The following is a 7,068-nucleotide window of genomic DNA, read 5'->3' on the forward strand; positions in this document are numbered from 1 at the left end:
CTCAACACATTTTATTTACGGTTATGTGGCGTCAGACATATGGTTAAGGACCACACAGATTTTGAGAGGAAACCCGCTGTCGCCACTACATGGGCTACTCTTCCGATTAAAAATCCCATGCCTCGACTGGGATCCGAACCCAGTACCTACCAGCCTATAGACCGATGGCCTGCCACGACGCCACCGAGGCCGGTCAAAACGTATGACGTTCAATTATAACAAATTTCTACAAACATGATTGCACAATGTTGTTAAATATTAGACTAAAACATAGACGTACGGGCTCCCACTTTTATAGGGGCAGGCTGGCTTTTGTCCCAAGTAAACAAAAATGCTGGAATCTGCATAAAAACATTTATTCATATTAATTAATATTAGCATTACTACCAAACATCTATATAGTTTTGCAAACGAAACACTACGCATTTTATAAAGGGATTACATCTAATTCTGGGTGTAGGATGGTGAACTACACGGTAAAAAGGTCTGATTTTTCCCGAATATCGGTATCGTTTTTGCCCGAATTTGAGATTTTGCTCCAGCAGTAGTGGGCAGTTGCTACCACCCCTCCCCAGCCTGGTACGCTTATGGACTAAAATAACATGCAATATTGTAAGAGGACAAGGTATTTTAAAGCAAAGTTTGCAGTCGTCTACGACTCAATTACAACACAAAAAAAAGACGTAAGATGTAACCAACGCTAAAGGGTTTATTATTATTATTATTATTATTATTATTTATTCATTCATTTAAATAATCGATGTCTGTTATATTATTGTACAAATCTGGAAGTACATCATCAGAATCAAGCGTGTATTATGGGCATTTGGGGATGCCACACATTTCCCATCTAACGTCTGGATCCATCGTGTATAGATATAGATGGATTGTTTTATCGGTATATGTGTATGTATTTCTGTAAGTCATTCTCCACCATTGTTCCGCACTATTTTACATAATATTGTATTTCATTGTTATAATGCTGATAAGTTGGAAAACTTAACGCAATAAACAACTTGAACTTGAACTTGGATCCATCGTGTAACACCATGGCTCTTCATAGTCAATGGAACGGCAGAAATTTTGTGCAGCGCCAATTAGCCTAAGTGGATAGGCCTGTGCAATTATGTAGTCTGTTGGGTCCATCTCTGACACTGGCGACCAGTTACTGTTCTATTTCGTGTCCCGATATAATTCCAACCATTGCCATAACAGTAGTTCTTACCACGAAATCCTACAAAAGTAAAGTAACAAAGTAAAGTTTGTTTTGTTTTGAATGCCAGAGGTGAAAGACAACAACAATTAATGCTTGTTTAGCGAGACACACCAGCATGTAGTCAGCCGTTTGAATGGAATTATTAGAATTATGCATCGGGATAGACCTTACAACTGTAGCTATTGTATCTCTAGTTCTCGAAAACCGTCCTATTTTTAAATTGGGCATTTTAAAAACAAAACCGGACATTGTAGACAGTTGATGTAACAATCAACAAATTTGTTTCGGGAGCATTTTGTGAACAAATAATAAACTATATATTTTTAAAAATTGGTAACAATGAATACCACTTCAATGCATAACATGAAAAATAAGACTTATAATTGATAAACAAAGACTTCTACGCCATAAACATACTCTTACTACCCCTTGTAGTGTATGTAAGAAACCCAGCAAGTGATTATAATTTATATGGAAAACGTTTTATTCATTTTATTACTTAAGTAAAAAAGGTAAATAATACTGTTGGTAACATTAATTCATTTCATCTAATTCTCGTGTTTATATCCAATTAAGGTTCAAGCACCCTGTCCTACGCACACACCTCAGCTATCTGGGTTGTCCGTCCAGGGCAGTGGGATAGATGTTAGTTTTTAGTGAGAGAGAAGAGAGTGTAGTGGTCTTACACCTACCTAATGAGTCATTAAAACTCGCTATGGGTGGGAGTCGGTACAGGGCTGCGAACCCAGTACCTACCAGCTTTATATCCAGTAGCTTAACCACAACAACACCGCGGTCGGTGTTAGTAACAGGTTAGTGTGCCAGCACTAGGCATGCTCATCAGCCATTTCTTGTTAGTAGGATGGTTTTCGAGCATATACGTTTTCGTTACGTATGCGTGAGAACAAACCCAAAGCCCTAAATAGTTTACATCTATTAAAGGGACACGCCCTAGTTACGGATAGTTGTTAACCATTACGGCGTTGTTTTTCGCTATTAAACCCATTTTTTTCAAAAATAAAATTGCACTTTATTACATTTTATTATTTAGAATACACATTTCCATTCACCTGAAGTGCTTTTTGGTAATCCTGGTAATCCTGATGTTTGTAAAACCACGAAATGCATTTTTTGTATTTCTTAACAATAGGCGTGCACTCGAGAAAAAACCGTTAAGCAAGCGAGGTCCAATCTATTTTTATAGCGAATCTTCCTGTGTAAACGTCACAGACGTTGGTATACCACGTGACCGTTATCATTTTTGGTTCGGTTTGTTTTCTCGTGCACGGTTCGCGCAATCAACATCCGATTTGTTGTCGTTTGCTTGTTGTTCATTTGTGAGATTTTTCTTCACAGTTCGTGAACATTTTCAGTAACAATAAAGTTCAGACAAGTAAGTGTCTCAATACAAAACGTTACAAACCCTTAAAACCAATAATTTTGCTAAGTCTTACGATATCTGGAGAGGGGATACAACCAGGACAGAACAGTTGGAACATGTCCAGGAGAGGTGAAAAGAACGCACCCCAAGTCTGTGAAATTTGTCGTGACGTAGGCATTGTTGTGCTTCGAGCGACATCTACCGGTGACATCAGAATACTAACTTTCAAAATTATTTCAAGCAATTGGGACATGGGGATTCCCATGGTATTTATCGATATAAAACCTGCTTTTTCACTCCATTTGATAAAAACGTGATCTAAGTGTGTTACAGGTTTGTAGATAAACCAAATTAGAATTTATTTTCGCTGGATGGAACTAGGGTGTGCGGCTTTAAATGTAAAATCTGCTGGACTTTGGGATTGTTCTTAGGCATTAAATTTAAATCATCTAAAATGTAGGAATAAATACAGTTAAAGAGCCAGGCTCATCGGTAATCTAATTTACCATTGTTTGGTATCTAGGTATAATATGCTAGTATGTGAAGTATCAATTAAAAGCAAACATTTTACTCATTTGCTATATACTGTATTCGTAAAACATTTCAGTCGCGTTTTTACACTATTTGGCAAATGTTTCTCTGCTACAAACAGCTATGTCACGTGAAGCATTTAGTTGAAAGCATGATAACAAATAATTTATTTTCGATTCCACCCTACCGTAACATGATCGCTGGGCTCAATCGAATACTCTTAAAGGCATATTGTCACAGACCACTGACCTATTTAATGGTCTAACAAAATATTACCTGAACAAATATAATTTGATTTGTCCCTAAATGTACTTTATTCAACCATCTTCATAACCACCATACTCCATTTATGAATGGCATTTTGTAAAAATAATTGAATTATGGCAATGGTCCATAATTCAAAAACTAAAATTACTGAGAAGGATGACATGGGTTTCACTCCATCATGGTTCAGTTAAGGTGATGCGATAGCTAGATTTGGTGTCCAACAATTACTGTAATTTTTTATTTATTATCCATTTTTAGAGAAATAAGGTCCTTAAATCTGTGACAGTATTCCTTTAAACCAAATTTGCATATTGTTTTATAAATGTGTTCATCAATGGACTTTTGGAATTTTCAGATCTAGGGTATTTCCATTAATGTGCTGTTTAACCACCAGTTAACGATATGACTGGTTCCAATCTTAAAACATTCATTTAAGATTGAGCTTGAGGTGGGGGTGGGGGTGAGCAGTCTAGCGGGAAATGTATAATACCATAGAGTGCTTGCGTTAACTGAACGCAAGTCCAGTCATTATAATGACGTAAAAACAAAGCTTACGATCTTGAACATGGATCTCATCTTGATATAAAATCAATGGAGTCGATGGCGACAGCATTCCCGCCAAAATGATTAAACACAACCATATCGCCATCTTTGACACGTACTCTAAAACGGTAACAGGAATGCACAGAATTTAAGTTTAACAATGCTGGTTTTGCAAATAACCTATATGTATATATACAAACGCACTCTGAAACACGATGGCCCTCGGACATATACATTACGATATGTGATCAATAAAGAGAAAATAGAAACAAACATGTAGATATTGCAACCTCTTCCCAATTAAAAGAAAGATTAACGAAACACTTTAATGATTACAGTTGACTGTGAATTTATTTTTGTTTAACCGATCGAAGGACCAACACCCAATATTCAAGAACGTTATAAATAAAATCCCAGTCTATCGAGTCAAGTGCCTTTTCAAAATGTATTAACAATAGCAGTCCTGGACCCCGTTCCACAAAGCCATCTTAGCGCTAAGATCACCTTAAGTGCATAAGGTAGTTATGCATTTATGGTGAACTTAGTGCTAAGATCGCTTAGTGGAACGGGGCGCAAGACTTTGTTGGCTTAGTACATATAAAAAGTAATTGTACTGAGCTACAATTAGTAGGTTGAGGCTAACACACATAGTATGTAATCCCAGATTATTAACGTAATAGCCTAGTGTACGTACTGTTACTTCCACGTGACTACATTTAAATCACGGCGCAAATTTTAAGAAAGATAATAACCGGTACTCACCTTCCTCTTCTTTTGTTGAAGAATCAAATCTTGCTCTCTCCAAGACGCTGTTCTCTAGCCGCCGTCAAGTCGATCTGAACACATCTACTTTCAGCTATTTTTATACAGAATCCTGGTCCATTTTATTAAAAAGTCACTAACCGTACATTGCGTTTGAAGCGGGAATTACCTTGTAAATTGCAATAAATTGCAGAAAATCCAATATATGCAAAGACGAATATGCCTATGTCTGTGTGATATTATACTTCATGGACTAGATGTATTCAATAATTATTACAATATAAATTATTCATAGACGTGTAAATAACTGACGTTATTGGAATATGACCAGTATGGGATATTTTTATTCTAATAATGAAAAAATGCGACATATTTTTAATACTCTGGAGGATTACATTGTACTAGATGATTTAAAGACTTAATGTTTGAAAAATGACAGTCATCTAGCAGATAAACATAAATTATTCTCATTTACATTTTGGTTATCGTGGATTTAATATCGCTAAATTAAAAAACCGAACGTGTTTAATTCGGATCCGCAAGAGCATCTGTTTCTTGTGTTTGGATGCAGCGCCCTTTTAGTTGGCTTTGGAATGGATGAAGAAGGGAAGAAGATGATACTTGCACAGACAGGAAAACACAAACCACGGCCTTGTGGTTCAATGGTTGGAATGGATCCACCAAGGTGGTTCAATCCTAGAATAAATTGTTTAATGCTGTATAATACAGAACCTGCACCTGGTAGCACAAACGTATACTTTACCTCTGGTATATGCTCAATGATTACACATAGCCAACTAATATATTAATCAGTAAAACTGATATGTTGAATTACTATATATATGTGTGTGTGTGTGTTTTTGCATGCGTGAACATGTATATATGTATGTATGTATGTATGTATATATTATGTATTCAATAAGGTAAATCACTCTCCACCATTATCCTGTACATTATTTATTTATTTTATGTTCATGTTTGTATAATGCTGATAAATTGAAAAAACTTAAAGTAATAAAGAATTTGAACTCAACCGACTGAGCTAAATCCCGCCCCTGTAATTAATTAAGCCTGTCAGTGTTCATCGTTGCAATCTCAGTCACTTGGTTGGTGGGATAATTTAAAATATAAATTGAAAAGGTGTGCAATATGTTTTGCAATAGATAAGCGTAAAGCTGAATACGAACATTATCATTTTCAAATGAAAATGTTTTTAAACGTGAATACGCTTGATCAGACAAAGAAGTAATTAGTATATTTTTTTTGTAAGAAAAAGGGAGACAAATTGGATAAAAAAATATTAAAGACCCAGAAGTCTTTTAAACGTGAAGTATAACATTATTTCAAGAGTTTTAGCTAATCGTCTTAACAATGTTTTAAGTTATTTCCACTGAACAAACTTTATATAAAACGTGGTGTTGATTTAAAAAATAGCAGTCTTATTGACCCAACATTTTGCCATTTTGACCCCTTTTTGGGGGCCAAAAATCATACACTTGTTATATGTTTGGTCTGGCGTTACCATATGATATCTAATAAGCCTCTGAATATGTCATAGTAACATTTTGTTGTCTAGAACTCACCAAAGAATAACAATCTCATCAATGTGGCCAATTTTGTCTACTTCTGACCCATGTGTGGCCCAAATGATTATTTGCCATAGGGATATTCATTATACTGTACTAGATATTAATAGTATGTAAAACGCATAAACGGAATCTCATTTATAAAACCAAATACAAATGAAAATTAAAATCTGACATTTTATGACTATCAGTGTTTTTTAACCAACATATTGTGCATAGATTATTCGAAATAACTTACATATACAGTAACCAAATGTTATATATTAAAGTAAACATGTTAAAACAACTGGTTTTAGTTGTAGATTATTAGAACTGTCTTCATTAGTATTATCTTCAATCTTTGAATCAACATCAGTACTGCTAGCATCATCATCATAATCTGAATCATCATCATCACCACTATCACCACCACTACCATCATCATCTCTAACTGCAACATCTTCAGGTTCATGTTATCAAACATTTGTAAACACAGGTGGTAGAAAACCTCCATTGGCCTCTTTCTAACCATATGTGGGATGAATGTCCTCTTGTAGATCACTTAAATATGCCATATAATTGCACTTGTTAACATCTGCACGATGTTGCATGTTGGAAATTTGCATGACGGAATAAATGGGATTATATTTCTATAGGAACATTTTTTAAAACCTGGTCTCGTTCACAAAATCAAGTTGTCAAGATGGCGGATATGCAAGAAGTAGTGTTTTTGGCTCTCAACAAAATCGAAAGATGTGACTATTAATCATCGGAAGGACTGGTTTGTAGCTAGAAAAATAGTA

General features: G+C 35.3%; 1 long non-coding RNA gene across 1 annotated transcript; it reads right to left on the bottom strand.

The window, feature by feature from the left end:
* Positions 1–346: 346 nt before the first annotated feature.
* On the bottom strand, positions 347–5,371 carry LOC121372664. Its single transcript, XR_005957964.1, has 3 exons — positions 4,701–5,371; positions 3,951–4,058; positions 347–1,234 (listed from the first exon to the last, which is right to left on the bottom strand). It is a non-coding gene; the product is annotated as an uncharacterized LOC121372664 (long non-coding RNA).
* Positions 5,372–7,068: the final 1,697 nt, after the last annotated feature.

This window comes from Gigantopelta aegis, chromosome 4 (assembly GCF_016097555.1).
Source record: "Gigantopelta aegis isolate Gae_Host chromosome 4, Gae_host_genome, whole genome shotgun sequence".
Lineage (NCBI taxonomy): Eukaryota > Metazoa > Mollusca > Gastropoda > Neomphalida > Peltospiridae > Gigantopelta > Gigantopelta aegis.